This window comes from Orcinus orca, chromosome 13, assembly GCF_937001465.1.
Source record: "Orcinus orca chromosome 13, mOrcOrc1.1, whole genome shotgun sequence".
NCBI classification, from domain to species: Eukaryota; Metazoa; Chordata; class Mammalia; order Artiodactyla; family Delphinidae; genus Orcinus; species Orcinus orca.
In genome coordinates this window covers 57,991,815-58,007,583 of record NC_064571.1, presented here as the reverse complement: position 1 = coordinate 58,007,583, position 15,769 = coordinate 57,991,815, and the positions used below count along the sequence as shown (strand labels likewise).

Below are 15,769 nucleotides of genomic sequence, written 5' to 3'. Positions count from 1 at the left end.
AAGTCATCCCATCGCCAAGTCTGTTGATTTTGTTTTTCCATTTCCATCGGTATCTTTATAATTCTGTCACTGGGACTTTACTGCTGGTGATTCATCTCGAATCTTCACACCTCCACCCCCACCCCACCCCCAAGGATGTACCATCCTCCCTCAATATCTGTGGGGAATTGGTTTCAGGAGCCCCCACAGATATCAAAATCCAGAGATGCTCAGGTCCCTTATGTAAAATGGAGGAATACAGGTGGCACCCCATATTCACAAATTTCACATCCACAGACTCAACCAACTATAGTCGAATCTGCGATTGGTTGAATCTGCAGATGCGAAACCAGAGGATACAAAACCCAAGGATACGGAGGACCACCTGTACACATAACACAGCAGTAACTGAGCTGCAGCAATACCCACAAGGAGTGAGATCAACCCACTGGAGAACAAGAGCAGAGGCAAGACCGGGTTCATGACAGCCACCACAGAGCACAGACAGATGCCCCCAGTGTGTCTGGTTACAAACCAGACCCAAGGATCACAAGTCACAAACACATATACTCTTCAATCACTGCCTCAGGTTGTTGGAGCTTGAAAGAATAAAGGTTATATTTAAGGGCACTGAATAATGCCTTGTCAAAAGAATAAAGGACACGTGATTTCAGGCAGGGCCACCAAGAAAGAGAATGTTTCTGCCAAGTATTGCGAGCATTCCTAGAAATGAGCACAATTGTCTTATTTGTTTTTCCAGGGCCATGGCTGTGGAAGTAGACACAGTATGCCAGGCGACCCGTCTCATTTGAAAATCCTTCCCTGTTTCTCACCTTGTCATGAAAGAACATCCCTGTCTAAGTCTAGTCGAGGTGGAACCAGCTTACCAGGGAACTCAGATGCAGGACAGAGTGCAGAAGAGATACTTTCTCTAGTCACCTTCAGCTCATTCGAAGGTTCCTGTGATTTATCAAAGCATCGAGCAAGACCAGAACACAGTTCCAAGCTAAGCATGTTTCCCCTACTGGCAATGAACTTGTGAAACAGATGGGAATGGGCGGAGCCCATCAGACGGCCATCAGTCAAGCAAGGCCAGCTTTGCTAACCAATGATTCAGACACATTTGTCATTCCCGCTTTCTACATGCAGGTGCTGCCTCTTAAAAACTCAGAACTGTCTCAGCAACCCAATGTAGAAACATGCAGCCTATTTCCCCTCCTTCCATGTCACATATATCATTTTTCTTCCTCGTTTCACAGTGATTTATAGGGATTGAAGGCAGTGAAGAGTCAGCCATGATTAACTGAAAGAGATACCTCTGAGTCACAGATCATTCACTTCCTTGTTTGGCAATCTGAAGAAGGAATCTCATTGCTTTGTGGTAATTTTAGTACCTTTGAATCTCAGTAATGAATGAGAGTTCCAGAGCTCATCTCTCTGCCTGATGGTGAGTTTAAATCTTGGCAGTTGGTAGGGAAGGAGGGCAGAAGAGAAGTTTTGCAAAGAGCATTTCCTACCAGGCTACGCATCCCGGACAGCCTCACCCTGCACCATGAAGACCCATCTCATTTTATGGACCATCAAAGGCTCTGCAGTACTTCTCAAGTGGCAGGTTCAAGATGACATATTTCGTAACTTACGGAATAAACTACTTGGGAAGTCAACACTCAACATGTTACTTTTCCCAGCTGAGGAAGAGAATAATCTGAATTTTTTTTAATGTTATCAGGAGACTATTCTCCGGGTCATTTTTCAGTCCCCTCAGTTCTGGGGGCGCAGGTAAATCAGATTGATTCAGCTGGATCATCTTTCCCTGCTGCAACAGTAAGGTTAGCAATAAAGTGATTTAAAAAAAACAAAACAGCATATCAGGTGGGAGACACAAAAGGAAAGAGGCACATGAAGCTAGTCTTCAACAATTCGAGCATGAATGATGTAGAGTTGATGGCAGGGCCACACCCTGAAACATTAGGAAAGAAGAAACACTAAAAAGAAGAAGCCAACAACTTTGACCATTTACCATTCTCTCCCTTCATCACTGGAGAGCCACACCAAGGTGAAACTGTCCTATTCTCTTGAAAGGCCTTTAGAACACTATATCCTGGCTTGAGTGGAGGGGTGTGTGTGTGTGTGTGTGTGTGTGTGTGTGTGTGTGTGTGTGTGTGTGTGTGTGTGTGTGTGTGTGTGTGACTTTGTGCTGCAGAGTATCTCCAGTTAAGATGTAGACAAATATAGGAGTCGAATGCTGAAAAATCCGTACAAAAATAAAACCACAAGGGTTCACTCTGCTTGTGAACAGATCCCAGGAGGGCTGGTCATTTTCATTCTTGTCTTCCTCTGGTTGCAGAGCATTTAAACATAAGATCTCTGTTGCTGGGTAGTTTTTATGTTATATTCTGCTAAAATGTTTCATTAAAAAATTTTCATCTACAATCTCATTTCAAACAATGCAATCTCTGATGAGACACCATAAAAGCACTTCCATTCAGATTTCATTGGCCAAAGCAGGTCACATGGCCACACCTAACTTCAGAGGGAGCCGGGAAGCACGCTCCTGTCATTATCCATGTAGAAGCAGTCACCGACCGTGAAGATTCTACTTCCAAGTATTTCTCAAAGCAGTCCCTTCCTAGCCAGTGCTCCGATGAGTTGTGAGCTCAGGCCTCTGTGCTTCTCTTCCACACAAAAATGTAACAAAAGCTCCTGACACTATTTCCTGCTGCCAGTCTGGCCCTTCTCCAATACTTTCTGCAAGGAGCTGCCAGAGGGCACATTTGAAAGCATGATGGGAGCCCTCAGTGGAGTCCCTGGAGCTTCCAGGTCCGCATCCAAAGCCCTTAGTGTGGCAGGAAGGTTCTTACTGGTGTGGCTACTGCCCACATCCCTGGCCTCATTCCCACCCCTCCCCCACACTCACTTTGCTGAACCCTTACAATTCTCTCTCATTGCCAAGGTTTACACTTCTGCGCCCTGGCACATGCTACTCCATTGGGCTGAGACACATTCCAATCACTTCTTTTAAGAGCTAACTAAATCTGAGCATTCAAAAATCAACTCAAGAAACTTCTACTCAGGAGACCTTCCCTGACCCCCTAGTCTGACCCAGAAACACTGCTGCCCCCAAAACCCCCTGTGCACGCATGTCTGAGAATGTAGCCTTCATTTTACTTATCTGGTTCCTAGACATGCTTTTAAGCCTCTTGAGGTCAGGAACCAGGATATATATGAAGCACTCCTTAAATGCCAGTTGAATGCATGCATCAGTAAAGTCATGCCAGGCTCTGCACTAGGTCCTAGAGTCTCAAAGGTCAATCGCACACACTATGCACGTGACATACATACAGTCTGAGACCGTCTCTGGAAGAAAGAGCCAAACCAGCAGGAGAGCTGAAGACGGAGAAAGAAGACAGGCCCAGTTTCCTACCAATTCGGTAAACAAATGTTTCCATTTCCATTCCTTCCCAAGCCCCAGCCACGGGAGCCCTTCCTCTGTAACAAATGATGTTTGCCTTTTCCTTTTTCTTTTCTCTCCACTGAAATCCCCAGTCCTCTGTCCTTCCCTAAGAATCCTGAGAGGCCTCTGGAACAAATGTAGGAACCTAATTTAGGTTAGTCCTTCCGGATAACACATCTGCACCTTAGGACACTTTATCCCAATAAGGAACAAGCTACTTATGGAAGAAATTCAGACCCCTGGCTAGGGATTAGTGTCAGGACTGGGGACCACAGCGAGAAGGAAGAACAGAGAATTTTGATCCACTTCTTAAGTCACACACTTAAGTGGTCTCCCTGTCTGATATATAAACAACTCTCACGAGGAAGTGCTGATCGCCCGAACTTACCCACACAGGCGGCAGGTAACCTCTCTGCCATCAGCCACTAAGGGCGCTGTAGACAGTAAGGAAAAGTGGATCATGCCTTCTTCTTCCCAGGCCGCTAGAGCCTCCCAGAACCTTTGGTCCGACTCCACTAACAAACTCATCAGGAGAGAACTGAGTTGCTCGCTAAGAATTTTCCTATTTATTAAGTATAAAATCGAAAATGAAAATAGTCCATTTGTGTCCTGGTACCAAGAAAATATGACAAGCACACAGAGTGCTTCATAGGCTGCATGCATTATAACATCGCTAGGTAAACAAAGAGACAAGACAGCCAAGCGGTTACCTAATTTTCCAGCTCTGGAGGACCCTGGCCCAGTTACTTAGCTTCTGAGTTTCTCTATCTGTAAAATGGGTATGATAATAGTGCCTACTGTCCTATAACACAAGGTACCTCAATGTCAACATCATCAACATTTGGGCCTGGACAATCCTATGTGGTGAAGGGCTGTCCTGTGCATTGCAGGATGTTTAGCAGCATCCCTGGCCTCCAACCACTGGATTCCAGCCCCCTCCCTCAGTGATGACAACCAGAATGTTTCCAGATATTACCAAATGTCCCCTGAGAAGGCAAAATCATCCTTGGTCAAGAAACACGGCTGTAGCGAAATAAACAATCAATACATACAGTGCTTAGACCTATTCCTGGCACATAGCAAACGCTCCATAACTTGACCCAGAGGATAACAGAGTCTGCAGACTAGAGAGACAGTTTTCTTCTGTAACGAAGAGGACTTCACTATTCTTACAGAGCGCTTAATAAAGTTACGCCTTTCTGAATCACCCTCCACTCTTCAAAGGCCTTGGTAACGAATCCACGTGGCGTCGACCACCTGGCAAACCTGTAAGTACTTACATGATCATCTCTCCCACTTCTCTGTTGAACGATACAAGCAATTGGTTGAAAATGTTTATTATCCCCCCTCAGTACTTGAATGCCTGCTCAGCCAAAGACACTGTACACTACAGAGAAGATTCTTATTGGATTTTACAAACAATAAAAAGAACCCATCTGTCCTCACTCCTTTTATCTTTCTTTAAAGGCCATTTTGTTAGAACATCAAAACATTTGGTTTCCCTCCTGATGCAGAGGGAAATGTTGTTGCATCTCATTAACCCTTTGGTGCCCAGGACTCTCCAGACGCTTGGAAATAACCAAAGCGGCCGTCCCACTGACAGACACCTCTAACTGTTAGAAAGTTTATCTTTCTCCCGGGCCTGACTTTCCCTCCTCGTAACCTCTCTGCACATCGTTCAGTCATGTACTAATTGGGTGGTTGCTGCCTGCAAGCGCCACAGCCCTCAAGCCACATACAAATCTTTCGTGACAGAAATCCAGACAGATGAAGGGAATGACGATCCTCACTTTGGTCCTCTCTTCCCTGACTAAAGATGACCAGGTTCAGTTCACAGTTCCTCATAGACAATGATGTCCTGGCCCCTAACCATCTGGGTCCCCCTCCTTCAGATGCACTTTGTCAGTGGACCCCAAAATGAGGTGTCCAAATTGCACCCCACACTCCAGGTGTAATCTGACCAGCAGAAAACCCAGGGGGACTATCATATCACCGATCTACACCCAGTCAACATGAAGTACAGCCCCAGATGGTCAGCACTTTTAGCAGGCAAGGCATCCCACTTTAAGGCAAAGTAGGAATTAGGTCTTTTTCATGCAAATTCCCTCCCAGCAAGTTGACTCCCACCCTACATACTCAAGGTCATAGTACTGAATCTTATTGTCTTGAGCTGGAGCCAGAATGCCAAGACAGCTTTGAATGTTGGTCCTATAAACCATGGTCCAGCTACTTCTTCCTCCCCCAACTTTTCTCAGCAGCCGTTAAGTCCTCTTCAGTGTTGACTGAATAAATCGTGTCTTCGTCTAAATCAGGGGTAGGCAAATATATAGCCCGTGGGCCAAATCTGTCCCACTACTTGTTACCATAAAGTTTTATTGGAACACAGCCACACTCATTTGTTTACCTACTGTGTGTGGCTGCTTTCCCACTACAACAGCAAGGTTAAGTAGCTGCAACAGAGGCCATAGGGTCTCAAAAATATTTACTATCTGGCCTTTTACAGGAAAAGTTTACTGATTCCCCAAATTAAGGCCTTGAAATACGCAGAATAGAATCAAGTCAAAGACAGGGTGTTACGGGGCCTATGGTTGATTACCAATGATGAATCAGCACATTTAGGAACAATGGTTCACAGTTGTGAAGTCATGTCAACATGTGGTCATCCCTAGGGTCTGTGTAGAACTAAAGATAGGCTCTGCTGGTGGTACCTCCTAATAATCCCATCAAAGTAAGAATGGAATTAATTAGTGAACTGTGGATTCATTAATTCAATGACTGTTCTGCTATGATACAGAAAAATGGGAAAAAGAACAGATGAATTTTGAAGCAGTGACGGGAGGCTGGGGAAAACATCAACTCTAAGAAGCAGCCAGAGACCCAGAACCAAGAGGGGCCACTATCGAGGTGCGTGGATTTGTTCCAGTGGTGGTCAAGGCTCCCCATTCATGCTGGCCTGCATTTATTGGGGTTCGGCTTCGCTCCAGAGGCATATAACTTGGAAAATTACCATGGTCCCTGCCTGAAACTGTTGTGGGATGGTGCCCCTCACTGTTGCCCCCATAGGCAGGTGATTACTTACTAAACCCAACACTGCATTGGTAGTAAATTCTCACAGCCTTAAATCTAGGCAACCCAGAGCCATTTGTCACCTTTTAAACTCCATGCCCTTTTCTCATTTCCAATTAACAGTCCCCACAGCAGATTCCTAGAACCAGAGCAGTCTAGATTATGCAAGGTAGGCCTAACTGCTCAAGGAAAAAATAATAATATTTGCATTTGAAAACATATACACACTAAAAAGAACCCAATTGCTAACAAATGGTAGGCCTGATACCCTAAGCCTGAAAACCATCTGAGAATGAATCATTTACCAGGGAGAGAGAGAGTATTGCCAAGGTTGAGCTCATGGGCTTTGGTATCTGGCAGACCTGGAATTTAACCTGTTATTTGAGCCCTCCAAGCCTCAATTTCATCTGCAAAATGGAGATAACAGTAATGCTTCCTCACAGGGTCATTGTAAGAATAAATGAAATGACGCATGGAGAGTATATAGTACCTGGTACCTAGTAAGCGTTCAGTAATGTTCGTTATTATTGTTATCATTATCTTTATGTTCATATTAACTAACAAGTACATAATAGGAAATGCTTGACTTTCCAATGATTTCTAAGACAAGGTACCCCTCTTTGAACAAACCACTGAAATTGCATGCCCCACTTAAATGAGAACACAAGGGCACACAAGTGTTTAGATTTTCCCAAGACAAGAAAACAAGCAATGACGCAGATGTGGAAGGAATGTTTTCAGTTCACTGCCTACCTGTAATACTCTCATAAAAGAAGTCCTTATGTCATTAAACAAGTAATTGCCTTTGTTTTATTACTTTTCCAAATAAAAATCACCCGTGTCGAAGATAAGAGCCAGCTGCCCAGCAGTCCCCAAGTCCTCCAGCCTTACTATGTAACCCTTACCTGCAATATTTGTATTAAGATACAGGTTCAACTGCTTAGAAAAAAGAGAGATACGAAAACACTGTGGCTCCAACAAGGTAACAGTCCAGACATAATACAGTGGGTTAGGTGACTCTGCTCCACAAGAACACCCAGGGACCCAGGCTCCTACTGTGTTGTCCTCCATTTTCCTGTGTTCCCTGGGCTAGCAGTATCGGCATCACCCCAGAGCTTGTTAGAAATGCAAATCCTCATGCCCCCACCTCAACCCTACTGAAATCAGAAACTCTAGAAAGGGAGGTCCTGCAATCTCTGCTTTGACAAGCCTTGTAGCCGCTGTCCTTATCTTTGTGGTCAAATGGACTTACTGCTACTTCCATGTTCTAGACCATGGAAGGAGGAAAAGAGGAGATGAGAGATAAATCATTTCCTGTCAAGGGAAATGAAAGGGAAATTACATGCTTTGCACATTCTGTTTGTCTTCCATTGGCAAGATGCATGGTCAAAGGGACACATCTAGCTGCAAAGCAAATGTAGTCTCTAGTAGGGTAATCATGTGCCTTGGTGAAGCCAGGCAAGTTCTAGGTTAAAAGCAAGAATAGATGATGGGGGACAATTGGAAGTTTCTGCCACACTACTAGAAGACACGGCTGCAGCCTCCTTGGCCCCAGTCAGTGGGAAACCCAACATCCCCAATATCTCTCAAAAAGGTTGCACTATTTCCTCTGGCTTTGACTTCTTCCACCCCCTAAATAATTATCTTAGTCAAATCAGTCCTCTTAAGGCTATTCTTTTCGTCCTCTTTTAGTCTCTTTCCTTATTTCCCCAAACCCTTACATAAGAGCTGTTACGTAGAACAGTGATTGTGGAGGATACTGCTGCACAGGGGATAACTTCAAATCAAAGACACCCTTCTTCCAAAGCTCCCCTTGACCATTCCTCCCAGAACCTCTCCCTGGTCAGCTTTCTTGCTTTCCTCTATCTCTGAGCTTCTCGTCCCCTCATTTCTCAGCTGTCCGTGGGAACTTAACATTGCTCCAGCTTCTGATAAAGAGAAATTCTCATCCCTCTTGGTCTCTAACTCAGCCAGTAGGGGCAGAAAGGCAGAGGGATTAGGATAATCCCCTCACACCTAAAGAAGATAACAGTAAGTTTTCCTAAAGGCTAATCCCACCCTGACAGGAATTCTGCTATCAGGTTGGAAACAATACGTATTTTTTTCTCCACCTAAAAATACATTACAGTGCCACCCTGCAGGGCAGTTCACCTCTGAAACACATTAAGTGTTTTCCCAGCAGTGGTTCTGTTGCCTTACCATGTAATTTTAAGTCAATCAAATCAAAAGGACTTAGGAGAAGGGATTTGAAATAAGCAGTATTTATTTGTTCCACGTGTTTAATTTTCATGCTTTAAACTGGGCTCTTCAAGATTAAATTTTACTCTGAAACGGCACAGATTTACTGAAGCCTTGTTTCTAGACAGTTATTTCCTCCCTTCCTATCAATGGCCTATTTCACTTAATTACCAAAGGGAAGAAATGTTTAGTTAATTAAAATCTTTAACTAAAAGAAGTATAGGGTTAAAAAGTTGAAACAGTACAAGGAAGTATAAAATCAAAAGGCAATATCTCCCTCCCTACTCTGTTTCTCCCCAAAGGTTAGTTGTTAACAACTGCATGTGCTTCCTTTCAGGAGAAAAGAAAAATGTGCATACTATAATGATTATGGCTAAGCATTTATTGGAAGTTTACTCCATGCTAGGCACTGTACTAAGCGTTTCACATGTAAGCATGTAACCCTCATGACAACCCTATGATGGAGCCCAGATGGTACAGATGAGGAAACTGAGGCACAGGGAGACTTGGGCAACTCGCCCACGGTCACACGTCAAGCAGTGGAGGTGAGAATCAGCCCAGGCAGGCGGACTCCAGAGCCCAGTCTCTAAAGCACCACACTCAGTGGGATGTGGACTCCACAGGGACCACACATTTCTCTAAGTAAAGCCATTGAGATACTCCCTCCCCGAACCCCAGTGCAGTGGCTCAAGGGATGTTCTCTCACCCCGCTGTGCGTAGCATTTCTAACTTATTCCCCATCCAAGTTTTAAACAAGAGAAAATATTTTTTTGGCCGCACCACACAGCTTGCAGGATCTTAGTTCCCCGGCCAGGGATTGAACCCAGGCCCCGGCAGTGAAAGCACCGAGTCTTAACCACGGTACTGCCAGGGAATTCCCTAAAACTGTATTTTTAAAAGAAAATTACAAAATAGAGAGACCACTGTGGAAAAAGAGATCAGACCCAAGGAGCAACCAAGTGCTGGTTTCCTTTCCCTTTCCCCATGTCCTCCCTCCTTAGGAAATACTGAGGTGAGCATCTCTGGGATTACAGATGGCAGCCAGAGGGACCGGAATGGGGTTCTTCCAACCAGAAGTGAAGGTAGGGGGAGGGGTATCTCCCAGGATGGTTCCATCTGAGAAGAGTTTGCTCCACAGGGGGTGGCAGAAAGAGGGTTTGGATTGAGCAATGCCAAAGAAAATGGCACTAGACAGAATTAAACAGGCAAGGAAGATTTTATTCAGGACTCTTGCAGCAAGAGGGGAGAGAAGCTGAACAAAAGGCAAGGCAGGAGGGTTATTAAGTGCCAGGGGAGCTCGTGTAAAAGTACTAGAGGGAGTTAGCAGGGAGGTTGATCAATGTGAACAGGCCGTCTGTGTTTGCTAATTGGTGCTTGTGGCAGTTGGACTCCTACCTGCCCACATAGACTGGGAGATACGACCACCAAGTTTCCTGATGATTCATTTCAAAGGGGTGGCTCCCAGGTCCTTGAAGAAGGCATTCCTGGATTATAACCCTGGCAAGAGGCTGGGAGAAGATTTACCTCTCCAAGGGGCAGAGAAAGAATTTACAATTGAAAGTTTTCTAAAGTAAGTACTCTAAGAAAAGGAGGTCAGAGGTCTGGAGTCAGGAAGAAGCCCTGTTGCAGGATTGACAAGTGCAGCCAAGCTGAGTGGAACCGGTAGGCCATCTGGCTCTTTCCAACTGTCAGGGCACTCTGCACACTCTGCAGACAAGGCCCTGAAGCCAGGTCTGCTACCACTTTGTCCCCAGCGCAGCAGTTCAGAACTGATTTTTCCATTGTGAAAATAGCCCCCGTTTTTGGAAAGTGATTTCGTTCCCCATCAGTTTTGGCTTTCTTCCTTCTCCTTTGGCATCTAAACTGTTAAGATTTTGAAAATCGCTTCACTTAAATCGAATTGAATAGGGAGGCTTTCTTAATCAGGTCTCAGCACTGCACCGACTTAGCTGACTTTGCATTTCGAAAAAGCTGCCCAGCTTCCTGCAGAGGCACGATAGTGACCATTGAAACACAGCTGTTGCAAGCAGGCTTTCTTCTGCTGAATGCCGGGCAGCTTGGACCTGAATGGCTTAGGTACAGTTCTACTCAGACAAGACTCTCCAGTGGGAGACCGTTAGCGAGGGAGATGCTCAGACACTGTCAATAGCAATTCATGCAGAAACGAGAAGAAATTCTATTTAAATAAAATTAGTAGTAGCACAGCTCACAGCCTTGACTGTAGACTGTGCCTGTCTCTTAACTCAGGAAAAGAAACAGACGTCCCTCCTTGAAGCCTCGTCAAGGGAGACTCTGTCGAGGCTTATTTCCCGCCCCTTCTGCTGGGATGTGAAGGCGTTCTCCCACGGCTCCACTGTCATCCAAGCCTCTCTCTCCTCTTCATCAGAAAGCTCAGCCTTTACACCAGGACAGGAGACTCATTTAAAACCCAAAGCCTGCAGCTGCTTCCCCACCCCCATCACCTGCCTGGAATGAGAGAAAACCTGCACAAGTGACAAAGGCCGTTCCTGTTCATCCCACAGCAAGCTCATTCTAGAATTCACAGTAATGGAGTTGCTTTGCAGAGTGATCGAAAGATTCTGCCCTGAGGTCTGTGTCTTCCTCGTTTCTCCTTAACTGCAAAATTGATCCTTCTGTATCTCAGAAGCACCACCCAGGAGTCCTAAAATCAGGGATCCAGGGAGTCCCAGAGGTGGTCCCTTTGGGGAGCCCCGCCCCAGGAACCCCGGGAGATTCTTTGGTCAATTTAGGCAGGATACGAACCAAATAGAGAGACCTTTCCCATTTCATGGACAGTGGCAGAACAAGGGCCATAACAATGCAGGTTGTGATCTCCAAGGTGGGTTCCACAGCCCCTTTCTCCTCCTGAGTTAAACTGTGAGGTGAGATTCACATCCACAGAGTAAAGGGGGAAAGAGCTGTCACTCAGTGAGCAGCTCAGAACCAGACAGAGACAAGGGAGCATGTGGCCCCATCTGATGGAGCCTAGTCTACCCGGAGATGAAATAAAATCATCAACCTGCAAAGCTGCCCTCAAGACCTGTGCTGCCAGCCATCTAGTTTCCTCTAAAGCCCGCTTTGTTTTTTCAGGAAAAGACTTTCTTAACTGAAACAGATACGCTGTTACTCTGGATTTGGTTTGGTCTTTTAATGTTTTTAAGGTTGTGTTGTTTTTATAAAACACCATTCGACTAGCGTCCCCGTGTGCCTGCTGCTTTGTGATCAAGCCTCAGAGACTGTTGAGAGTTTTAGATAAGATCAGAGATCTTATTTTTAAATGACTATTTTCAAACTTATCTGAAAGGATCTTCTAAAATGGCCAAATGAAATATCAGGAATTGTTAGGCAAAACTGAGACGAGAACATTTTAAACAGGGGTAGGAAACCCTCCTGCCCACAGTATCTCAAAGGGCAAGGCCTGAAGCTCCCACATGCCTGGATTAGCAAGAAGAAGTCCAGCCCATCTCCTCACCATCGCCTTTACAGATCCACGGTTCACACCATTAAAATAATAACCAACATAGAACCATGAAATGGAAGGTACTTACCCCAGAAACCTGGGGGCAAGGAGAGTGGTTTCAATTCACATTCAATTTGGCTCTGAGCTTCCTGGAAAACAAGGTGAAAAGGAAAGCATCATAAGCTACATGGCTGATTTATCTACTCACTAGTATAAGCTCTAATGGGGTCCAAATTCATCTTTCTGGTTCTACAGGTAAAGAAACCTGGGCACAGAGAACATAGGAGTTTTGCACAAGTTTACAGACCTGAGCTTAGTCTGAACTTGAACCCCAGCCAATTGAGCCTTTCTGAATTCCTGTGCCCTTTGGAGCCCCTGGCGTTTCCCTCCAGCCCTCAAATACAGTTCTTCCCTGAATCTGGACAGAAGCAAGACACTCAGAGGCCAGGGAAGGCTTTGGCAACAGCAGGATTCATACTTATGGGTCACTGGGTCCTTAAGCTGGATTTTGCATATGATTATGCAGGTACACAGGTACTGACATCTTTCAAAGGTTCCTAGGAGGCACAGGATGGAGAAAACTGTGTTCTTCCACTACTGAGCTGTTTGAACTTGGCAAAGAGTGACAGGGAAGGAAACTAACACTTTACAGCCGGCCAGCTGAGCTAGGAGCATTTGCATGTATTCATGGCTTTTAGTACACCTGAATAGCTTGCAAGTTGAGGGGAATGAGGCTCAGGTGAGAAATAAATAGCTTGGCGAAGGTTGGTAACTATTAAGTTGCAAGATCAAAATTTAAAACTCAAGTCTGTGTGACTCTAAAGCACAGGCTCTCCCCATAAATCAATATTGGCTCCAAATCCTACACTGTATCTTTCTTCATTTACAAAACCAGGAGGTTGCATGAATGTTCATTAAGAAAAGACATATATCACATGCACATATACCTATGTGTATACTACAAAGGAAGGACCTTAAAGAAATACCCCAAAGGGTTAACAATGGGTTTTCTCTGAGGTGGGGAATGAGCATAGCAGAGAGAGAGTGAAGAGGGGCGTGTACAAAACTTGATTCTTTTATAATTAGAATGTATTCATATATCACATAGATTAAATAAAATAAAATAGTGCAATTAAAAAACAATAAAAGGGATTGAACCAAATAATTCCGGAAGTCCTTTCTGGCTATAACCACTGTATATTTCTCCTAAAGGAGATGCAAGTTCAGCAGCTTCCTGAAAACCCACTTCACCTAAAAATGACGGTGGTTTTTACTAACAATGTGGAGCAATTGCGCCACCCAGTGGTCAAACTAAAAATTACAAATTACCTTTCCCATTAACAGGAACTAGGCAGGTCTTGGGTTCAGTAGTCAGCCTTGAGGAAAAAAATAGTTCCTTTTTTATTTAGCAATGATAAGTAACTAAGTTAATTTGATAAAATCAATTTTATCTATGGAAAATTTCTTTTTTATTCCCCCAAGCCAACGAACACTGTGTTCTCTCTTATCCCCCAGTTCACATTTTTCATTTTCAGGTTCATAGACTCACACAGTGTCATAGCCAGAATGAAACTTAGGTACCCATGCAACCTGCCTACATCATTTTACAAAGAAGGAAATCTGTCTCTGGGCTGAGAACCCCTCTTTTCATCAACAATACACTTCCACCATCAATACCACTTCAAGTCCAGAGCTGGATTAAGAGACAAGTCAAACCAAGCAGCATCTGAGGTCATAATCTATCCCCAGAATGCATCCTTGGGTACATACTGGATTAACATGAATTAAAGAAATGAGGTGGAGAAAGTATGCATAGAGGGAACCTACCTCAACATAATAAAGGCCATATATGACAAAGCTACAGCCAACATTGTTCTCAATGGTGAAAAACTGAAACCATTTCCTCTAAGACAGGAACAAGACAAGGTTGCCCACTCTCACCACTATTATTCAACATAGTTTTGGAAGTTTTAGCCACAGCAATCAGAGAAGAAAAAGAAATAAAAGGAATCCAAATCGGAAAAGAAGTAAAACTGTCACTGTTTACAGGTGCCATGATACTATACATAGAGAGTCCTAAACATGCTACCAGAAAACTACTAGAGCTAATCAATGAATTTGGTAGAGTAGAAGGATACAAAATTAATGCACAGAAATCTCTTGCATTCTTATACACTAATAATGAAAAATCTGAAAGAGAAATTAAGGACACACTCCCATTTACAATTGCAATAAAAAGAATCAAATACCTAGGAATAAACCTACCTAGGGAGAAAAAAGACCTGTATGCACAAAACTATAAGACACTGATGAAAGAAATTAAAGAGGATACAAACAGATGGAGAGATATACCATGTTCTTGGATTGGGAGAATCAACATTGTGAAAATGACTATACTACCCAAAGCAATCTACAGATTCAGTGCAATCCTTATCAAACTACCAATGGCATTTTTCACAGAACTAGAATAAAAAATTGCACAATTTGTATGGAAACACAAAAGAACCTGAATAGCCAAAGCAATCTTGAGAAAGAAAAACGGAGCTGGAGGAATCAGGCTCCCTGACTTCAGACTATACTAAAAAGCAACAGTAATCAAGACAGTATGGTACTGGCACAAAAACAGAAATATAGATCAATGGAACAGGATAGAAAGTCCAGAGATAAACCTACATACATATGGTCACCTTATCTTTGATAAAGGAGGCAAGACTATACAGTGGAGAAAAGACAGCCTCTTCAATAACTCATGCTGGGAAAACCAGACAGCTACATGTAACAGAATGAAATTAGAACACTCCCTAACACCATACACAAAAATAAAATCAAAATGGATTAAAAACCTAAATATAAGGCCAGATACTATCAAACTCTTAGAGGAAAACGTAGGCAGAACACTCTATAACATAAATCATAGCAAGATCCTTTTTGACTCACCTCCTAGAGAAATGGAAATAAAAACAAAAATAAACAAATGGGACCTAAAGAAACTTAAAAGCTTTTGCACAGCAAAGGAAACCATAAACAAGACGAAAAGACAACACTCAGAATGGGAGAAAACATTTGCAAATGAAGCAACTGACAAAGGATTAATCTCCAAAATTTACAAGCAGTTCATGCAGCTCAATATCAACAAAACAAACAACCCAATCCAAACATGGGCAGAAGACCTAACTAGACATTTCTCCAGAGAAGATGTACAGACTGCCAACAAACACATGAAAGGATGCTCAACATCACTAATCATTAGAGAAATGCAAATCCAAACTACAATGAGGTATCACCTCACACCAGTCAGAATGGCCATCATCAAAAAATCTACAAACAATAAATGCTGGAGAGGGTGTGGAGAAAAGGGAACCCTCTTGCACTGTTGGTGGGAATGTAAATTGATACAGCCACTATGGAGAACAGTATGGAGGTTCCTTAAAAAACTACAAATAGAACTACCATATGACCCAGCAATCCCACTACTGGGCATATACCCTGAGAAAACCATAATTCAAAAAGAGTCTACCACAAGGTTCATTGCAGCTCTATTTACAATAGCCAGGACATGGAAGCAAACTAAG

General features: G+C 43.7%; 1 long non-coding RNA gene across 1 annotated transcript in view; it reads right to left on the bottom strand.

Annotated features, from left to right (window-relative positions):
• LOC117199480 (uncharacterized) overlaps positions 1 to 15,769 on the bottom strand; it is a 137,285-nt gene that overhangs the window by 78,968 nt on the left and 42,548 nt on the right. Inside the window, exon 2 of the long non-coding RNA XR_007470886.1 lies at positions 12,286 to 12,346. This is a non-coding gene — a long non-coding RNA (uncharacterized LOC117199480). The remainder of the gene's footprint in view (positions 1 to 12,285; positions 12,347 to 15,769) is intronic.